Source organism: Hordeum vulgare, chromosome 3H (genome assembly GCF_904849725.1).
Source record: "Hordeum vulgare subsp. vulgare chromosome 3H, MorexV3_pseudomolecules_assembly, whole genome shotgun sequence".
Classification (NCBI taxonomy): domain Eukaryota; kingdom Viridiplantae; phylum Streptophyta; class Magnoliopsida; order Poales; family Poaceae; genus Hordeum; species Hordeum vulgare.
The window spans coordinates 589,319,856-589,343,137 of NC_058520.1; the positions used below are offsets into that span (position 1 = coordinate 589,319,856).

General features: G+C 41.8%; 1 pseudogene; it reads right to left on the reverse strand.

The window, feature by feature from the left end:
- Window positions 1–15,062: 15,062 nt before the first annotated feature.
- Window positions 15,063–21,556, reverse strand: LOC123445414 (annotated as a pseudogene).
- Window positions 21,557–23,282: the final 1,726 nt, after the last annotated feature.

Genomic DNA, 23,282 nt, shown 5'->3' on the forward strand with positions numbered 1-23,282 from the left:
ATAGATTACTTTGAAAAGTGAATTCCGGTCAAACAGTTATTTTGTTGATGCGCGCGAAATAGATTTAGAAATTTACGAACTGGAAGTACAAAATACAAGTATTGCCTGCGGTCATCCAGAAAATTTCCAAGAATATAAAAAAGATGTACGTGGTGGAACCCACAAATTGTTTACTTGAACTTTAGTTTCTCCTCCATACCATCTCACGTCGGCCCACAAGCTACACTTTTTTTAACAACCTGAAAACTGCAGCATAGTAGAGGAGGCATTGGTCGAGAAGTGAAAATGGAGCCCGGGCAGCAGGGTGGACTTTAAAAGAAACATATTTTCACACCATAAAAAAAGTCAAAAAAATTATACATACGTAAATACATGTATAACACGTTGAGGAAAAAGTTTATAACAATATATTTTCATATATGACTTATACATAAAAAATAAAAACACAAACGAAAATGGGTCCTTTTTTTTGTTCTTTTCTGGAAGGTATGGTGCGGTGCAGCGATGGTTCCAGAACCAAGTAGATTCAGCTGCAGGGACTGTTCACCTCAAATCCCACTAATCTTAGCCGTTAGATTTAGGAGACCAGTGGCTAGGATTGATGCTCTAGGTGCAATCCAAGACTCGGAAATATTCGTTCGAGGAATAGATGTATCTACACATATTTTAATTCTATATATATTTATTTTTATTTATTTTTTAAATAAATATTTCCGGACGAAGGAAGTAGCATAGAAAATATGGAAAGGGTGTCTGCCATCTAGATAAGTGAAGCGAATGTTATTGCAAGGTCACTCTTTGTGCTGCTACTAACAGGTTCAAGTCATTCGGCTTGACTAGCAAGAGCCTCCAACGCTTTAACATGCCCCATGTGTGTGGCCCCCCAAGACTTGACCCCAATTGGACGAGCCAAATTTAATTATTGCTGCCACCACGAAAGTGCTCCAATTCTGCAACTCCTGTCGCGAGTCATGTTGATCTTCCTAATAAATCGACCGCAGTAGAGGACGTCCACGAAAAAAAATTGTTTTCCGCCATGCACAAAGCTACGCACACCACCTTCGCAACAATCTCAACAATTTCCCGGTGACTCCCATTCCATCAATTCCCATACCAAGTCCTTCCAATTACGATTTCTCTATATGTTTATCTTGAGTCTAGTACATGGATGGAAATGGTGTAACAAGTGTGAAAGCAAGTAGGATGCGTGAAATGGTGTAATAACGTATATAATATAATGTCTTGCATAACAGTTGGACATATAAAAAGTTATACCTATCCAACTCTCGGATGCTATTTATTTGAACATTCTCGTTCTTTTATTATTCTTTAAAATGAAATCTTCAATATGACATCCTTGGAATCAATCTTCTCCAACACTCCACTCTGAAGTGCTATTTTGGCCAAATTATTGAGTCTTTGATATGTCATAGTAGTACGTATATAGGACTTCAATAGCTTTAATTTAGAAAAACTTCTTTCTGTCGATGTCACTGTCACAGGAATGATTAGCAGAACTCTATATGAAATACATGCATTGGGAAAACAATCATGCCGTGTTAGAAAATTCAGAATTTCAATGGTCCGATATTTTATTTTGTCATGAAATTTTGAAGCAACTCAACAAATAGAACTTTTAAACCATCTCCTTTTATGAAATGTTGCATCAATATCCATCTCAAGTGCAATTTATTTGGCTATCTCCAATGCATCTCAGAAATCAGTTTGTGTGTACCCCTCGAAGAAAGAAATAAGCCCTTTCACTTTCTCAATTGCAACATCAATATGCATATCCTTTGTTTGCAAACTTTTGCTTACTAAAATAATAGCAGACAATACCTCATACCGAATGACTATTCCCACGATAAATTCATACTCTCCAAGTTCACTGTTTGCCGAACGTAGAGCCTCACTGCTTGCCTTTGGATCACTATCAGTTTTAGTTACGTGAAATTACAAAATGTTCAGAAATATTATGGTTGGATCTTGCCAAAGAATGAATGAATTACATCATTGTCAATATGAACATATTGGTTATCTGAAGTAGAGCACCCGAATGTCTGAACATTGAAGTCTAATAGCTTTTACACTTTCAAGACGACCCTCCCAATGCGTAGCTGACACAGAGTTCAGAGTCAATCCTGATATGTTTTCTTTCAAAATATGCCACTTCTTTGTAGAATTGCAAAAGTTGTATAAATGCGTTGGATGATTCCAAAACATCTTTTGCTCTACCACAAGTCTTAGCCATATCATAAAGTGTTAAATTAAGTCTATGACAACCAAAACAGAATAAAAAGTTCTAGGATTTATATCAAGAAATTTCCTTTGTACCCCTTGATGTGTTCCTTTCATATTTGATTCATTATCATAACCTTATCCTCGCATATCATTTATATCAAGATCAAGAAGTTTTAGCCCATTTTGTATCACCTCAAAAAGTTCGTGGCCAGTTGTATCATTTATATCTAAAAATCCTAGAAAGGACTCTTCTATGCAAACTTGACTTGAACATGAATCCACATATCTTATAATTAAAGACATTTGCTCTTGGTGACTTGCAACAGGGGTACAATCAAGTATGACAGAGAAATACTTTGATCTATGTATTTTCTTGATAATTTCAGACCTAATAATACAAGAAGCAAGCAAGTCCAGAATTTCATTCTGAATCTTTTGATCTAGATAATGACCATGATCAAGTTTGTTCATTTGTAATACGACGAACATGCTCCTGAATAACAGGGTCAAATTAAGCCAACATCTAAACCAAACCCAAGAAATTACCATTGTTATCTTCGTAGAGCTTGCCAATCGTACCACGGAATGCTAGATTATGCTTGGCAAGAAATTTAGCAATGCAAACAACTCTGAATAATACCTTTCTCCAATGGTACTTTGTCGTTGAGCTGCTTTATCAATAGTTTGATGTTTTTTTCCAATCTACTGCGCAACTCATATCCATATCTATCTTTGGGATCTTTCTTAATTTATTTTCTCTTTTTGGACCCTTTTGTGCTAAGATATCAATCTATTTAGAATCAAGAGAATTCCAGTTTCTTCGATCAAATATATCAGATTGAAAAGAATCATCCACATCAATAATATCTTCCCCTACCTCTATATTACATGTCTCTGTGTGAGCATCTCTAGAATCAATGTAAGGAACAATTGCAAGTGCAAGGCTAGAAGGATCAACAAGCTGGTTAACAGATGATACTTCCGGTGTTTTTTTAACAAATCTATCCATACCTCCTTTATAACATTTATCAATTAAATTTTGTTCTTGTGCTTTTCCCTTGCAGTTATAGGCGCCAGACAGTTGTTTTACCATGATGACTCAAATATGCATTGTTGAAACACACCATAAAGAAGATGAATAAAAAGAATTTGAAGATCAATCGAACGAGAATACGTCCATGAATCTAAAAATTTAGAGACGAGGTGAAGAAGGCAACGGAGACAGCGCCAGGAGCGACGAGGCGACGTTGTTCCTGTACCTCTCCAGTGTCTAGGCTCTGTATACGAGACGGACGAGGCCACGAGGGCACTAGGTGACGAGCCGAAGGGAGGAGGCGACCTGCACTCCTGTAGCCACCATCGAGATCAGGCATGATCGATCCGAAAAAGAGGAAAAAGTGGTAGCGATCGATACTTTGTTTTTTTAGGGAAGCAGAAGCGACAGATATCGATGGCCTCGCGCCCGAGACCCTCACCCCTCGTGCATCGCTGGCTCGCTCCAGCGGGAGAGCAGCGCCAAGCGGCCCACTGTCCCAGTAGTGTATAGGTTTTTATTTCTAATACAAGGCCTATCTAAAAAAATTGGTCCCCTAGAATTTTGGGCCCTATGCGGGCTGCACAGTTTCCACCGCTGTCGGTTCGGTCCTGCTGGGTGAATTAACTATTCATCTATCATCTCCTAAAAAACTATAGATCCATCACACATTAAGAAATATCTTAATACTCATTAAAAAAAATTTGAGGATCATGTTTATCTTGATACTCATACTAATAAGCTTGCGTGCATTCCTAGTTGGTGCAGAGGTCGGGAAATGAAATTCTCCCCATTTTTAATGTCGTTCGCCTCCCCTCCACCCCCCGTCCCCTCCAGATCCCTCCCGATCAGCTCCGCATCTCCTCTCCTCTACGTCCCCTCCTTGCGCCGTCGCCAGATCCCGGCTAGGCAAAGCTCGTGCGGGGGGATGATGGCGACGGCGGGGCATCGCTCCGTTGCTGCTTGGAGGCGTGGTTTTGCAACGGTGGATCTTGAGCAAGCACTTTGGGAAGACGTGTGCCTGGCCATGGTGCCTGACATGCAACGATGTGACCTCCTCTGCCTTTGGTTGTCTGCATCATCAGTCCAAAGGGATCTGGTCAGTGAGTGTTTCCTCGAGGTAGCTTCCCGATGAAGTATCAAGTGGAGGAGGAAAATGGTGGCCTAGCTCGTGAAGTGGGTGAGCGTGCCACCATCATTGGAGGCGCCCATGGGTGTCGGTTTCCTCATTGGAGGCAATGATGGGGGTGTCCCTCGCTCCATTGTTTCTGGGGAAAACCTCAGATCTGGAGGAGGTTACCATTGACGATGTAGCCCTTGTTGGAGGCAATGAGGGGACTCCTGGATCGGATGATGGAGACGTCTTTGTCATAACTCCCGTGGGGGCATCATCATTGGAGACATCCATTGGTTGGACGAACATGTGGACGGTTTGGCGGTTGGGCGTCGGTAGGTGGTGGAGCGGTGCTTCAACATATACATCGATGGCGGCGGATCTTGGCGGCGTGGCGCAATGTAGACTCGACGTCCGATGGGTGGCGATGGACACGTGTAGGACGATGACGTTGTCGAGCGTCGTGGTGGCCTCGATGGCAGAGAGGCCTGGCAAGGTGATGCATCAGTATCTGATCCGAGGATTGATCAATGGATGAAGGAGGTAACGGTCCTTGCAGCATGCGCATGTGGTGCCCACTGAATATGTGCCGGACCGGTGTGTAACCTAGTCCAAGTATTATGGTTTATATGGGGCATCCGGCATTAGATGTTAGGTGTTGATGTGATGTCTGTTTGGCATTAGGCTCGGACATTCGACATCACTCATCATGGGGATAGGAGTAGCGACCGGTGTCAAGATTATGGCTTCAGCCTTACTGATGTATTATCTTGTAAGGACTTTATAAATAATTAATAAAATAATGACATATGTATTGCCGAGATGAAGAGGCCGGCGAACATCCTTCTTTTCAGGAAAACAATTAGAAAAATGAGATCTAAGGGCCTCCCTTGAGTCAAAGAACTTGTCCACCTACGTCTACCCGTAACCTGTACACAGACTCAAACAATTCCGCTCACGCACGTATACAAATAGCTTGCCTGGCAACAACGGAAATGAGTTTATGGCACGTTGGTTGCTGAGAGAGTGTCTCGACTGGGATCGTTATTTTCCCAGTGCGCCAAAGGTATTCAAGGTTTAATTTGACCAGGATAAAGGACTATAGAGTACCAACTTCACTCAAAAAACACATGCGCAAAGAAAACATTTTTTTATATTTCGTGTAAAATAAAAATGAAATAACGGACTACTTGCACATTAAATATATAATCGTCTGCATAAAAAAATATGTGCAACCTCAATATATGGAATGAGATGATTGTAGACCAAATTACCCTTTACCCATTCAGGCCCAGGCCCAATGAGCGTGAGCCTGAGATGATTGTTAACCAAATCAGTAATGGGAGACGCTGTGAGTGTCAGAACCATTTGCTCGCTCATTGGCTTCGCAAAAACGGGTACCTGCACAGTTAAATCCACACATACTGTCCAAAATGCACAAACGTCGGAAACGCGGGGAAGATGGTAATCAGTTTTGTAGCAGCTAAATTTGTTCTGGTTTATTTTTTACAATGCAAACAATTATATGTCCTACTTGATTGCAAAATGAATATAAAGAGGCAAGGTTCAAAAACCTTTGACAAGGCCGGTACCAAGAAGCAGCCACTATTTACAAATCGGCCCTAAGAAATTGACTATCAACCAATAATTCGCATCTAACCGAACTCAAGAAATAGTTTAAATACCTGGAGCCGAGGCTTAGTTAGTCGTTGAGGGGTCATCAAGAGGAAGAACGGCGATGGCGCTTGTCAAGTTGTCAGCAAAGCAGTGAGAAGTTGATAGGAGAACATCATGATGGCTGTGTTGTTTACGTGTACACCATCTAGCTAGCGTTTGTAGCTTGGCCCAAGTCAGAATGCGTACAGAACATCATCATGTGTATATATACAATCGATCAGTCTGCTGCCAGCTAGCTGATGGTCGGAATGCTATAGTGTAAACATCTTGATTGCTCGATCCGACGTTTCGTTTGCTGCATCCGCTGGATTCCAGGCCCCCGTGCCGACCTTGGGATTTGTCAATTAATTTCTCAAATGGCAAGACCAACACTTCTGCTCCTTCTGCTGCCGTTCACCTTTACCTGAAACAAGAAGCGATCTCAGAAAGTTACCACATCAGGTTCGCGCCTGATACATGAATCTAAGAGAGGAAGGGGGTCACCTTCGGGAGGTCGAAGGGTAAACAATCTTGTTGCATACTCATACTATGGTGTAGTACTAACAATCTCATTGAATGATGTTATCACTGTATTGATCAGCCTCTGAAGAGACTGTGTCAACGGTTCACTTGCATGCTCTTAATATGAACCAAAATACGAGAAGACGGGCTCAATTCGCATGCTGAAGAGCCACGAATTGGAGCATGCAGTGCGGGTGAGTGCTAAAAGTATGATGATATGCACAACAGTTAGTGGTTCATTCCTCCTCCTTCAATACAAACCAACCTGCTCTTGTAAGGCAGGCTCAACTCTGTTCTTTCCATGTCGAGACTCCTGCATCCAAGTCGATCTGCTGCTCGGCCTCGTCAAAGTATGCTGGCACAGAATTCATGACACAGTTCGTAATTAAACGGAGGAATGCAAATGGTATAATATTAACTTTTTCAGTTGAATGGTATAATATATTCACTACTTAAGAAAGCTCGGTAAATCAGGAGGTGATGTGCTGCCAGCAGAAAATTAACCAGCTGATTCATTCGAGTTCGATGTGCGGAACATTGTTGCCTGAGTCAGAAGAAAATAATCCCGGCTCTTCTGGTTCAACTCAAATGGTAGTTCAATTAATCAGTTTGTATAAAACTTTTTTTTATCCTGCATTCATAAGGCGGGGATTGACTACACCAGCATCAAGTATACGGCTGCCGTGCACCGGTTGATGCAGAAGCCTCTGACTTACTCAGGGCCGTCTCAGTCGATATTAGGCCACGAGAGCCTTGCAGATAAACTCTGCCATAGTACTCTCCTCCCGAGTAAACAACCAAGGACATGGGTATGCATAATAAGAAGAATTAAAATAGTTTCCCTGTTACAGTGTTACCATTGCGTATCAAACCTAACAGAATACAATCAACAAACCACATATGCAAATGCAAGCCATCGGTTGCCAATCTGTCATTATGCATACACATCACATGTGAGGCCCCTGCTACTTTCAGTTCAATCTGATCTATTGGCTGGAGCCTGGAGCGAAAGGTCATCTGGTATATACTCCTATATACTTCCTCTTTCCCAAATTCAGCAGCTACCGCTCATGTTCTTCCTCTCAACCTTTGCCTAACTGATCCCTGCCTTCCCGACATTTTTCGGACGATTTTCGTTCAGTTTTCGTCCCCAAATTCAAATTTTAGATTGTGCTTTTCGTCCGAAGTTTTCCGAAAATATCCGGAAAAAAAAGAATTTCGCCAATTTCGTTCAGCAGCGGTAAAAATTGCAAAACGAAATCCAAAATTCTGACATAGACTGAGCTATGGCCCAGGTTGGCAAGTCCATGTATCAAGAGGACAAAGAGTGGTGATAATAGATAACACTTGTCTAGTCGTGAGTGAAAGACAAGCATTGTAGGCACTCTAAGCCAATATAAGCGTGGTATACCAAAAGAAAAGTTTGTTGCAGGACAGAAACACAGGTATAGAAGTGTCCGTCATATACCTTCTCCGTCTCAGACTCACAACTCTTCCTAAACCGTAACCCTAAACCCACAAGGAAATTTCCTCGGGCATCGCTGACCAAAACAAAGAGGCGTGCCATAGTCAGGAGAAGAGAAGCCAAGGATGATGCCATCCCCACCAACTGATCTAAACATGATCCACACCATGGAAGATCCTTGATGCATGACGACGTGCCACCTGATCTCGGTGCATGATATTGATCGCCTGCCGACAAGAGAAAGGGAAAAAGGTGAGGATGAAAGATCCATCAAGCAGTATAGATTGAAGCACACTCAGAAATGATAAGGTATGTACTGGTTAGGTTTGTGTTCTTTGGAAGTTCGTATCATCTTCTTCTCCTTGCATATACGTGTATATATGCCTCTTCGCGGTCTTCTCCCAAAGTCATCCGTCCATCAATCCGCACCTCGTATATAACTATATATACAGTACAACTATCTGACCAATTTCACCACTCTTCCTGATCTTCAGAAGGCAATTCCAGACTTTTGCGCCTGATACATGAATCTAAGAGAGGAAGGGGCCGGGTCACCGTCGGGAGGTCGAAGGATAAACAATCTTGTTGCATACTCATACTATGGTGTAGTACTAACAATCTCATTGAATGATGTTATCACTGTATGTATTGATCAGCCTCTGAAGAGACTGTGTCAACGGTTCACTTGCATGCTCTTAATATGAACCAAAATACGAGAAGACGGGCTCAATTCGCATGCTGAAGAGCCACGAATTGGAGCATGCAGTGCGGGTGAGTGCTAAAAGTATGATGATATGCACAACAGTTAGTGGTTCATTCCTCCTCCTACAATACAAACCAACCTGCTCTTGTAAGGCAGGCTCAACTCTGTTCTTTCCATGTCGAGACTCCTGCATCCAAGTCGATCTGCTGCTCGGCCTCGTCAAAGTATGCTGGCACAGAATTCATGACACAGTTCGTAATTAAACAGAGGAATGCAAATGGTATAATATTAACTTTTTCAGTTGAATGGTATAATATATTCACCACTTAAGAAAGCTCGGTAAATCAGGAGGTGATGTGCTGCCAGCAGAAAATTAACCAGCTGATTCATTTGAGTTCGAGGTGCGGAACATTGTAGCCTGAGTCAGAAGAAAATAATCCTGGCTCTTCTGGTTCAGCTCAAATAGTAGTTCAATTAATCAGTTTGTATAAAACTTTTTTTATCCTGCATTCATAAGGCGGGGATTGACTACACCAGCATCAAGTATACGGCTGCTGTGCACCGATTGATGCAGAAGCCTCTTACTTACTCAGGGCCGTCTCAGTCGATATTAGGCCACGAGAGCCTTGCAGATAAACTCTGCCATAGTACTCTCCTCCCGAGTAAACAACCAAGGACATGGGTATGCATAATAAGAAGAATTAAAATAGTTTCCCTGTTACAGTGTTACCATTGCGTATCAAACCTAACAGAATACAATCAACAAACCACATATGCAAATGCAAGCCATCGGTTGCCAATCTGTCATTATGCATACACATCACATGTGAGGCCCCTGCTACTTTCAGTTCAATCTGATCTGTTGGCTGGAGCCTGGAGCGAAAGGTCATCTGGTATATACTCCTATATACTTCCTCTTTCCCAAATTCAGCAGCTACCGCTCATGTTCTTCCTCTCAACCTTTGCCTAACTGATCCCTGCCTTTCCGACATTTTTCAGACGATTTTCGTTCAGTTTTCGTCCCCAAATTCAAATTTTAGATTGTGCTTTTCGTCCGAAGTTTTCCGAAAAAATCCGGAGAAAAAAGAATTTCGCCAATTTCGTTCAGCAGCGGTAAAAATTGCAAAACGAAATCCAAAATTCTGACATAGACTGAGCTATGGCCCAGGTTGGCAAGTCCATGTATCAAGAGGACAAAGAGTGGTGATAATAGATAACACTTGCCTAGTCGTGAGTGAATGACAAGCATTGTAGGCACTCTAAGCCAATATAAGCGTGGTATACCAAAAGAAAAGTTTGCTGCAGGACAGAAACACAGGTATAGAAGTGTCCGTCATATGCCTTCTCCGTCTCAGACTCACAACTCTTCCTAAGCCGTAACCCTAAACCCACAAGGAAATTTCCTCGGGCATCGCTGACCAAAACAAAGAGGCGTGCCATAGTCAGGAGAAGAGAAGCCAAGGATGATGCCATCCCCACCAACTGATCTAAACATGATCCACACCATGGAAGATCCTTGATGCATGACGACGTGCCACCTGATCTCGGTGCATGATATTGATCGCCTGCCGACAAGAGAAAGGGAAAAAGGTGAGGATGAAAGATCCATCAAGCAGTATAGATTGAAGCACACTCAGAAATGATAAGGTATGTACTGGTTAGGTTTGTGTTCTTTGGAAGTTCGTATCATCTTCTTCTCCTTGCATATACGTGTATATATGCCTCTTCGCGGTCTTCTCCCAAAGTCATCCGTCCATCAATCCGCACCTCGTATATAACTATATATACAGTACAACTATCTGACCAATTTCACCACTCTTCCTGATCTTCAGAAGGCAATTCCAGACTTTTGCGCCTGATACATGAATCTAAGAGAGGAAGGGGCCGGGTCACCGTCGGGAGGTCGAAGGATAAACAATCTTGTTGCATACTCATACTATGGTGTAGTACTAACAATCTCATTGAATGATGTTATCACTGTATGTATTGATCAGCCTCTGAAGAGACTGTGTCAACGGTTCACTTGCATGCTCTTAATATGAACAAAAATACGAGAAGACGGGCTCAATTCGCATGCTGAAGAGCCACGAATTGGAGCATGCAGTGCGGGTGAGTGCTAAAAGTATGATGATATGCACAACAGTTAGTGGTTCAGTCCTCCTCCTACAATACAAACCAACCTGCTCTTGTAAGGCAGGCTCAACTCTGTTCTTTCCATGTCGAGACTCCTGCATCCAAGTCGATCTGCTGCTCGGCCTCGTCAAAGTATGCTGGCACAGAATTCATGACACAGTTCGTAATTAAACAGAGGAATGCAAATGGTATAATATTAACTTTTTCAGTTGAATGGTATAATATATTCACCACTTAAGAAAGCTCGGTAAATCAGGAGGTGATGTGCTGCCAGCAGAAAATTAACCAGCTGATTCATTTGAGTTCGAGGTGCGGAACATTGTAGCCTGAGTCAGAAGAAAATAATCCTGGCTCTTCTGGTTCAGCTCAAATAGTAGTTCAATTAATCAGTTTGTATAAAACTTTTTTTATCCTGCATTCATAAGGCGGGGATTGACTACACCAGCATCAAGTATACGGCTGCTGTGCACCGATTGATGCAGAAGCCTCTTACTTACTCAGGGTCGTCTCAGTCGATATTAGGCCACGAGAGCCTTGCAGATAAACTCTGCCATAGTACTCTCCTCCCGAGTAAACAACCAAGGACATGGGTATGCATAATAAGAAGAATTAAAATAGTTTCCCTGTTACAGTGTTACCATTGCGTATCAAACCTAACAGAATACAATCAACAAACCACATATGCAAATGCAAGCCATCGGTTGCCAATCTGTCATTATGCATACACATCACATGTGAGGCCCCTGCTACTTTCAGTTCAATCTGATCTGTTGGCTGGAGCCTGGAGCGAAAGGTCATCTGGTATATACTCCTATATACTTCCTCTTTCCCAAATTCAGCAGCTACCGCTCATGTTCTTCCTCTCAACCTTTGCCTAACTGATCCCTGCCTTTCCGACATTTTTCAGACGATTTTCGTTCAGTTTTCGTCCCCAAATTCAAATTTTAGATTGTGCTTTTCGTCCGAAGTTTTCCGAAAAAATCCGGAGAAAAAAGAATTTCGCCAATTTCGTTCAGCAGCGGTAAAAATTGCAAAACGAAATCCAAAATTCTGACATAGACTGAGCTATGGCCCAGGTTGGCAAGTCCATGTATCAAGAGGACAAAGAGTGGTGATAATAGATAACACTTGCCTAGTCGTGAGTGAATGACAAGCATTGTAGGCACTCTAAGCCAATATAAGCGTGGTATACCAAAAGAAAAGTTTGCTGCAGGACAGAAACACAGGTATAGAAGTGTCCGTCATATGCCTTCTCCGTCTCAGACTCACAACTCTTCCTAAGCCGTAACCCTAAACCCACAAGGAAATTTCCTCGGGCATCGCTGACCAAAACAAAGAGGCGTGCCATAGTCAGGAGAAGAGAAGCCAAGGATGATGCCATCCCCACCAACTGATCTAAACATGATCCACACCATGGCAGATCCTTGATGCATGACGACGTGCCACCTGATCTCGGTGCATGATATTGATCGCCTGCCGACAAGAGAAAGGGAAAAAGGTGAGGATGAAAGATCCATCAAGCAGTATAGACTGAAGCACACTCAGAAATGATAAGGTATGTACTGGTTAGGTTTGTGTTCTTTGGAAGTTCGTATCATCTTCTTCTCCTTGCATATGCGTGTATATATGCCTCTTCGCGGTCTTCTCCCAAAGTCCTCCGTCCATCAATCAGCACCTCGTATATAACTATATATACAGTACAACTATCTGACCAATTTCACCACTCTTCCTGATCTTCAGAAGGCAATTCCAGACTTTTGCGCCTGATACATGAATCTAAGAGAGGAAGGGGCCAGGTCACCGTCGGGAGGTCGAAGGATAAACAATCTTGTTGCATACTCATACTATGGTGTAGTACTAACAATCTCATTGAATGATGTTATCACTGTATGTATTGATCAGCCTCTGAAGAGACTGTGTCAACGGTTCACTTGCATGCTCTTAATATGAACCAAAATACGAGAAGACGGGCTCAATTCGCATGCTGAAGAGCCACGAATTGGAGCAGTGCGGGTGAGTGCTAAAAGTATGATGATATGCACAACAGTTAGTGGTTGAGTCCTACTCCTACAATACAAACCAACCTGCTCTTGTAAGGCAGGCTCAACTCTGTTCTTTCCATGTCGAGACTCCTGCATCCAAGTCGATCTGCTGCTCGGCCTCGTCAAAGTATGCTGGCACATAATTCATGACACAGTTCGTAATTAAGCAGAGGAATGCAAATGGTATAATATTAACTTTTTCAGTTGAATGGTATAATATATTCACTACTTAAGAAAGCTCGGTAAAACAGAAAATTAACCAGCTGATTCATTCGAGTTCGAGGTGCGGAACATTGTTGCCTGAGTCAGAAGAAAATAATCCCGGCACTTCTAGTTCAGCTGAAATTGTAGTTCAATTAATCATCAGTTTGTACAAAACTTTGTTTTATCCTGCATTCATAAGGCGGGGATTGACTACACCAGCATCAAGTATACGGTTGCCGTGCACCAGTTGATGCAGAAGCCTCTGACTTACTCAAGCCTCAAGGCCGTCTCAGTCGATATTGAAGAAGGCCACAAGAGCCTTGCAGATAAACTCTGCCATAGTACTCTCCTCCCCAGTAAACAACCAAGGACATGGGTATGCATAATAAGAAGAATTAAAATAGTTTCCCTGTTACGGTGTTACCATTACGTATCAAACCTAACAGAATACAATCAACAAACCACATATGCAAATGCAAGCCATCGATTGCCAATCTGTCATCATGCATACACATGTGAGGCCCCTGCTACTTTCAGTTCAATCTGATCTGTCTCAACCTTAATACAACTTTATACTAGAGTTAGTACAAAGTTAAGACCAGTGGCGGAGCCAGCTATATGGCAAGCCTTGGCGTCCGCCACACCTAATTCTGCCGAAAGTACTTGGTACATATATTTTTTTAAACAAAGTATAGACGCAAACGTTTATATGCACGTGGATGCACTCATCTCCATATATAAATGCACACATGCAAATCTTATCTCTATGAGCACAGATTAAAGTGGCATATCATCTTGAAATTTACGGAGTCACTGTAGATGTGTTGTCATCGACGGAAACGTCTTCGTCCACTGAATGTGCGTCGCCGGAAATATAGAAATAAATTCAAAAATAATACGAGCATTAGGATTTGAACCCTAACTGTTAACGTATTCCTTTTGTACATATATCTTTGCATAGGAATATGATCACCTACAGGATATGTATTGATTTGATTAGAGATCCTCTTGATCTTCCTTGATGATCAAGTATTGTAATCTATATATATGTGATTCCAGCCGCCCTATGTGAGGCGCGCAATATACAGAAACATATTTGTTCACTCTAACAGGTTGAGGATACGACTCATATACTAATGCGCCTACGTGTTGCATGCTGGTGGAGCTGATGTATTATGTATAGTAGCCTACAAGTACTTCACATTTATACAATATTGCCTGTGTGTTGGGTGTCTTCATGACGGGTTTGATGTAATGTGCTTGCAACTTACCTATACCGAACTAAAACACAAATGCACAACAATGATCTAACCGGCCGGCTGCGAGTTGCATCGGCTTCCCCGTTTCAAACTTCCGGTGATTTTGAGTGTCAATGCTTCAATTTTGGATTTTGTAGTTGTATTTGCAGAACTCTAATTAATATATATCTAGTACTTTTCTGAGCTTTTGCATAGTTGCATCATAGATGATTTTCTCTTTCATAAATCTTGCCACACCTATAATTTTTTTTTTGCCTTCACCAATGATTAAGACAGTTATTTTGTAATGGAGGTAATATGTTTTAACATAATGTCAATGCTTCGAACAGCCCTGTCAGAAGAACTATTAATTTGAATCAGCAGCTGTCCACCACCACGTTCACCTCACCGTCCTTCCATCGATCGGTTCCCAACTTCTCCAGCCCGATCGATGGATTCATCATCTATTTTCAAGTACTGCATTGCCAGGACTCATCCAAATGAAACATAATTGAATGGATATGTGTAATCACGCAAAACGTTCTGTTGCGCAAACCCTACCTTCTGCCATAAACTCCATCATCTAATAGAAGAGAAAATTACATAAGACTTCAGTTAAAATATTAACTGTCCGAGTCTCCAATTCTAGTGGTAGTTAATAAGACTGCCTTCAGGGGTTCTAATCTTTGAAATGCCTGCTTGTCCAACTGGCTTACCACTGGATGACTAGGATGAGTGCCAATTAATCACATGAAATGCATCAGTATCGTCAAAAATGTCGGGAAGGGAGGGATCAGTTAGGCAAAGGTTGAGAGGAAGAACATGAGCGGTAGCTGCTGAATTTATTTAAATACATAGACTGAGCTATGGCCCAGGTTGGCAAGTCCATGTATCAAGAGGACAAAGAGTGGTGACAATAGATAACACTTGTCTAGTCGTGAGTGAAAGACAAGCATTGTAGGCACTCTAAGCCAATATAAGTGTGGTATACCAAAAGAAAAGTTTGCTGCAGGACAGAAACACAGGTATAGAAGTGTCCGTCATATGCCTTCTCCGTCTCAGACTCACAACTCTTCCTAAACCGTAACCCTAAACCCACAAGGAAATTTCCTTGGGCATCGCCGACCAAAACTAAGAGGCGTGCCATAGTCAGGAGAAGAGAAGCCAAGGATGATGCCATCCCCACCAACTGATCTAGACATGATCCACACCATGGCAGATCCTTGATGCACGACGACGTGCCACCTGATCTCGGTGCATGATATTGATCGCCTGCCGACAAGAGAAAGGGAAAAAGGTGAGGATGAAAGATCCATCAAGCAGTATAGATTGAAGCACACTCAGAAATGATAAGGTATGTACTGGTTAGGTTTGTGTTCTTCGCAAGTTCGTACCATCTTCTTCTCCTTGCATATACGTGTATATATGCCTCTTCGCGGTCTTTTCCCAAAGTCCTCCGTCCATCAATCAGCGCCTCGTATATAACTATATATACAGTACAACTATCTCACCAATTTCACCACTCTTCCTGATCTTCAGAAGGCAATTCCAGACTTTTGCGAAGAGAAACATAAAACAAATTGCAAGCACTGGTTAGAATTTGAAAGCGACTATGGAAGATATGCACTGTGCAAATACGTTCTGAAGAACTCGTGTAATTAGCACATGAAAGCATTTAGAGGCTTGATAGTAAAGCAGAGCATGTAATTAAGATGAAACAACATCAATAGGGGTTTCTTACCTCCAGTTGTGCTAATGGTTGTAATATGTGTGTGGGGATGTGACAGATCTTCTCGGCATCCCTCCCTTTGCAACTCTGTAGCAAACTTGGACAACCCCAAATATGGAGTTTCTTCAATTTGGTGTCCCGCATGCTTTCAGGCAAAGATGTCAGGTTGCGGCAATCAAAGATGTAAAGCTCTTGTAGGGAAATTAGCTGCCCGAACCATTCTGGCAGTGCATACAGGTTGTTTAGCGATTTCAAATATAGTGTTGTGAGAGAAGTGAAGGACCGAATGACCTGTGGGAAGACCATCAAGCCACCACAGTAGCTAACATTAAATGACTCGAGCGTGGGGAGGTGCTGCAGTCTGTCCCACTTGTCTGGAGAAAAATCACCATGAATGTGCATATCAGAAGGAAGAGTAGAAGATGAAAGCTTCCCGAATCCTTGCTCTGGAAGAACCTCACTGCTGTTGTTCAAGTACCAACTCAGACTTCTTGGGGGATATGGCAGGAACTTCAACTTTGGGCAGTTCACTATATCCAGTTTATGCAAATTAGGGATTAAAAACTCTTCGTTTTCTTCACCTGATTGTGTTGTCCACCATTCCTCCAAATTATGCATCGACTCCAGCTTTACCACTCTTAATTTTGTACATGTTCTGCCCACTTGATAGAATTCCTTTGATTTTCCTGATGCTAGGAATGTTCTGCATATGTAGGCTTCTTAGATTTGGAGCTGCCCAAATGGAGGAAGGATAACACATGCTCCTAAATCAGAAAGCTTGAGAAATGTGAGAGAAGGTAGGTAGGAAGTAATGTCCCACATCCAGTCAGGGAAATCCTTGCTCATATACCCATCTACTATAATTTGTTCGAGGGTTCGGGGAGGTATGAGCCTCTCCAGGATAGATTTTTCACCTGCTGCATCAATCTTCATCTCCGGTAGCATGCTGGCTTTGAGTCTCCACTCCCAGTGAAGGCATAGCAGTCGAAGATTCATTTTATCACGCAGTTTGACTTTTTCTGCATCTTTCACGAGTTTGACATTCTCAAGGTGTCCAATTTCGAGCTCATGACAAGTCAACGTCTGAACCTCCACTATAGTACTACATCCACTATTACCTATCTCTTGTACATTGTGTCTTGTCCACCCTGGCAAATTCAGATGCTTCTTAATTTCTTTAGCTTGTTCCTTCATACTATACGGTACTGACATGACAGTAAACTGATTGAGACTGCTCATGTTACAAATGCTATCTGGTAACTCAGTGAGAACCATTGAAGAACTGATGTCCAATACTTGAAGCTTAAGGTCACCAAACGAAGAGGGGAGCTTTTCGAGCTTTACACAATAAGACAAATTGAGATGCTTCAGCTTAATCAGTTTGGAAAATGACTCAGGCAACCATCGCAGCTTGGAACAACTTGTTAGGTTCAAACAGTCAAGGTCAAAAAGGTTGCCAAAACATTCAGGGAGTTCCATGAGCTCATGGCAGTCTGAAAGATCTAAGAATTTCAAATGAATAAGTCGACAAAACGATTCTGGCAGCAATGAAACCTTGTAGCAATCAGAAAGGCTCAAGAACCCAAGTCTTTGAATGTTGCCAAAATCATTTGGCAGGTTTTCTAGCTCATGGCAATTTGATAAGTTCATATGCTCTAAATATTGAAGTTTTAGACAGCCAGGGAGTTGGGTTATCTTGGAACAACCTGACAAGTTTAGGAATATGAGTTTTGGAAGGCTGCCAAATTTATCAGGCAGATATTGAATGGCACGACAATCTGACATATCTAAGTGCTGTAAACATGTCAGCTGGCAGATGGATTCGGGCAACTCTTGGAGAACAAAACACCCTGACAAGTTTAGGAATATGAGTTTTGGAAGGCTGCTAAATTTATCAGGCAGATATTGAATGGCACGACAATCTGACATATGTAAGTGCTGTAAACCTGTCAGCTGGCAGATGGATTCAGGCAACTCTTGGAGCACGAAACACCCTGATAAGTTTAGGAATATGAGGTTTAGAAGGCTACCAAATTTATAAGGGAGATTTTGAAGGGCACAACACCCTGACATATCTAGGTGTTGTAAACATGTCAGCTGGCAGATAGATTCAGGCAACTCTTGGAGCACTAAACACCCTGTTAAGTTGAGGAAAGATAGTTTAGAAAGCATGCCCAATGAGTTTGGCAGCTTATTAAGGCCTCTATTACTGGATAGGTCCAAATAACAAAGTCTGTGGAGGCTAGAAATATTGTCAGGCAAGGTTTCAAGTGAGCAATTGGACATAATCAGAGTTTCCATATTTTGAAGTGTACACAGAGACTTGGAAATTGAAGGAATTGGCAATCCCGTTGCATCAAGATACCTAAGTAGCTTCAATTTGTTTATGGAACATGGCAACATGATGTTGCGTAATGTAGATTGCCCTTCTGAGGGTTGCCGTGCTGAACATGCTAGGTCCAAGACACGCACGTACTTGGATCGAGAAAATGCCTTTGGAGGAAGTTGCCATTCCTGCGAATCTCTAATGTGGAGGGATCGAAGTTTTTTGGGCAGACAACCGAAAACATTGGATTTATTCTGGTACTGTATCAATTCTGCATGTCGGCAGTGTATTTGCTTTTTCCAACTCCTTGGTTCAGTAGCATCAGCATCGAGAACAAGGAATTCATCAGCAGCAATTATAGAGGCAAGTTCATGTACCAAATCATGCATGATAAGCATCTGAGAAGCCTTAGCATCCTGTGGACTTAGACTAACCTGCACAAGTAACTATCATCAAAATGTCTTTGTACATAAAGGCAAAACTCATAGGATAGACTAATTATGTATAGTTACAACTTACAAGTGATTAATCTGTATGCAGAAATTATACTAATATAGTACCTACGATCATGTGCAAACGAGTATGTAAACATTTTGGATATTTACGTGGTTTTTGAGACCGCGCTGTACTTATTTTTCTCTGTAAAATATATAGCAAGATCAAATAGGGTAAAAACAGTCACAACTGGAGGATAAACTGATGACTGAGTTAATGATTTTCTGTTAATATTTCATTGTTAGTATGGAGAGTAAATGATTTTCTGTTAAAATTTAAGTTGACCAAGAGTTGAAATTGAATATATACACCGTACTTTTTTCCTTAAGAAAGTGTACAGTGGACTCTTGCAAGAAAAGAAGGGGTTACTAATTAAATATGGGAGTATATGTGATTTCATATCAAATTAGAAAAAAAAGCATGTAACTAGTTAATACATAAGACATCAATGACCGGACAGAAATTATCTAAGCAGTGTTGGATAAACTAACCGTGGGATCTCTTGAAATCTGAAGAAAGGACATCCCAAGAAGGTCGTTGATGCAGCTTTCACCATCATGCTCTGAATAAATGTATCCAAGAGCATTCCATTGCTGGATCAGACGGGTTTTGTCAATAAGGAAGCCCTTGGGAAATGCCGCCAAATAGGCGAAACAGATTTTGAACTCCCACTTCATATAGTAGTAGCTCAACTTGAGGGACTCTAATGTGCCATTTTGACATTCGCCTCTCAAACCCAAATCAACCATCCTCACTTTTATATCTTGCCATGCCTTGATGGATTTATCCTTTGACATCACTTGCCCAAAAGCATTTGCCACGAGCGGTACCCCACCACATTTTCCTGCAATTTCATATCCGATTTGTTCCAAGGGAATTGGGTCATCATCAGGCTCAAATGCTCTTATCTTTATTAGTTCCCAGCAGTCCTTGGTTGGCAGAAAACCCAAATTGATTTGGTCAGACTCGAGCACAGGGAGAATTACCCTCTGATGTGCCAGAACACCAGTCTTCATTATTTTCACTACGCTTTGGTTACGCGTAGTAACTATAATCTTGCTACCGCTAGAGCCATGTTGTAACATCTGCTTCAACTCTTCCAGGTTACCTCCCCCTTCTTCCCAAAAATCATCCAAAACAATCAGGTACTTTTTACCAGCAAGTTTGAGTCGAAGACTATCCTGTAGAAACTGCAAATCAACACTGACAAGGTTGATATTTGCATCTATGCTTTTGATGATGGCCCTTGTAATTTTGAGTAAATCAAACTTTTCAGATACATGAACCCAGGCTCGGATGTCGAAGATGTTGTCGAGTCTCTTATCTGCATAAACTGATTTGGCCAATGTTGTCTTCCCTATACCACCAAGCCCCACAATTGGAATGATAGAGATATGCTCATTAGCTTCGCTTCTCAATATCAGATTTACTAATTTTTCTTTTTCTGCACTCCTCCCTTGCATTCCAGTGCCTCTAACGCTGATGGCTGCAAAAGTCTCATTTGTTCTGCTCCGTTCTACCTGTGCTCGAGGAACCAGATTGAACGGCTTGCGCTCTTTTTCTATTTCTTCTATTCTCTTCCTCACATCCACCAAATTGTGGGGTCTGGCTATCCACTGGTAGGCCTGATTGTCCCGGCAAAAGAATACCTTGAGCTGTAAACAAAAATTTCATTAGCTAGAAGCGAAGATAAAACAGGGATATACAAGTTGTAATTACAGTTTTGGGTGTCTTGTTAGGTGTCGCATCTCCTGTTTTCCTTGTGCGGCGTCGGGTTAGGGGCACTTGTGCCACTCTCTCGGTTGTCGTTTTATTTTTCTTTTGGCCTGCTTATTTGAGGGTTCCTCTCCACTATGTATCGGTTCGGCCGTTTGTGCCTTTATTTACAAAGGAAGACGAAAGCCTGTTTCGAGAAATGAAGAAAAGAAATGCAACAGCAGTAGCCAAAGGCTCGAACAGATTACACTTAGGAAGAGAGTGACGCAAAGGAGAAGAGCAGGGACGCTACCACAGAAACAGATTGTCAAATAACATAGTACGGTATTTTGGAAAGAAAGTTGCCTAACATAATACAAAACAAGCTTAATCAAGTGCAACAGAGTTGTAGAAATAAACAAACAACAATTCTACCAGACTATTTAGACACATAAGGAAGACCACCCCAAAGAGAAATAGAAGGGAATCACGGGGCTCCGACTGTGAGTTTTGGATGTGAGAAATCGGTCTTGTCCAAAAAGACAAGCCTAATTATTGAAGAAAGATGTTTCCTTAGATCACAGGGTAAGGGTAAGCTACTGGACGTACCTTTGCTTGGTTATTCTTAGTATCCAAGTCGTCCAGCAGGTCCTCAATGTCGTAGGCGACAGATTTTAATTTCAGGAGCCATCGCCCAACTTGTTCTCCAGCAATTCCTCCTTGGCTCACCTTATTGTCAGCATCATGCATGACAGCCTCCAGATCTTTCATTTTCTCCACCATTTCATCCACCTGGCCTTTAAACTTCCAGTGCAGAGCAATCTCATCCCCCACAATTTTGATTAGCCTGCTAGTGACTTGCTTCACCACAGCACTCGCAATCATCTCCCCAACACCCACCATGGCTTCACAGCAATATGTTCTTGCTCTCTCCCACACAAGAGTATTGTTGTGTTTATAGAAGCGCAGCAAGGTAGGTAGCGCTATGCTTGTGGACTCCACAATATAAAGAATCAAGTACACACATTTTTCGTTAGGTAGCCGACCCTTGCTTAGTTTTTTCCTAAACTAAGTGAACAATGATGCAATTCCATTGTGGGTTGGGCTGGTCAAGTCAGACAATCATTAAGAAACAACAGACAGCTGTCTTGGCCAATAATGAATCCAAATGAGGACAATATTCCGCAACGAAACTTATTGTAATTTTTTTTTCTTACCACTACTATATGGTTAGGTTCATCTTGCATGCGGGGAAATAATAAAATCGTAGTCTGTGCTTTGTACACACTGCACCCACCATTTCATCGTGGGTTGGGCAGGTGAGTCATCACGGGGTCAAGTCAGACAATCGTTAAGAAATAACAGACATCTGTTTGAGCCAATAATCCAGCCAAATAATAGCCCGCAACAAAATGTATAGTATTTTTTATAACTACTACTCCCTCCGTATCTAAATATAATATAAGTCTTTTAAGATATTTCACTAGGTATTTACATACGGAGCAAAATAAATGAATCTATACTCTAAAATATGTCTATATATATACATCCATATGTAGTTTATTATTTGAATCTTTAAAAGGACTTATATTTAGGAACGGAGGGAGTACTATATGGTTAGATTCAACTACTCCGTCTCATCTGGCGAACTGATAATTAAACTGAGTGTACTGGAGTGTACTGATGCAACTAGATTTGCATCCATCGCCTTTGAAAAATCAAATGGAACGACATGCCACCAGACTCCAGTACCCAACAACCAATGATGCGGTTGACAGTACCAGTACCCAACAACCAATGATGCGGTTCACACTGTCAGTAAAAGAAAACAAATTAAACTGGCATGGATATGGACATGTGGTGGGCTGGTGGCTCAGTCTGCCGTCCAAGTGACCAAGTTTAATCGATATAAGTTTAAGGTTTGTCTCCATGTTGCCAATAATGCAGCTTTTTAAGAATTGGTTCGCATACTGCAGAATGCTTCAATTAAAGTAAGAGTAAAACATGTTGCTATAATTAATAAGGTAAGATGCCAGGCTGACCAGTCAAGAAATCTGAAGCAAAAAACAAGGTTTCCAGCAGAAAAAAAAACATTAATTTTAAGAAGACAAATACATATGATTGACAAAGTAAAGATGCAGAAAAATGATTGGAAACACGTTGGTGTCTCTGTTAAATCTAGTGTGATTCAGGAAAGGGAGCCCAATTTAGGAGCTAATTAACCGAGTGGGAGGAGTGTAGGAGCGTGAGCAGAAGCAGCCTAGGGTTTACCTTGCACAAAGGACCGGGCGGAGGAGCTGGTCGGCGGAAGCCTCCCTCGGACCGCGACCTGCAGAACGGAAGGGATGGAGCCGGTGGAGCCGGGCAGGAAGCAGGATGGAGTGGGGTCGCGCGCCGAGGGGCTAAGGAAGGGAGGCCGGCGGCGGCAGATCGCTGATTGTTCACATCACCATTGGGCCTGAATCATGGTTTTCAATTTCAGTTTAGAAAAAAATTCAGCACCAACCGAAATCACTGAAATTCAATGAAATTCAGTAATTTCAGTTTACGTTTTGGCCAAAGGACCGAAATATTCACTTGAATTTAATTAAATATTTGAATTTTTCAAAAAATATTTAAACAAATGTTTGATTTCCAGTGTACTACTGAAATTGCTGAAATATTTGGCCGAAACGTAATATTTCAG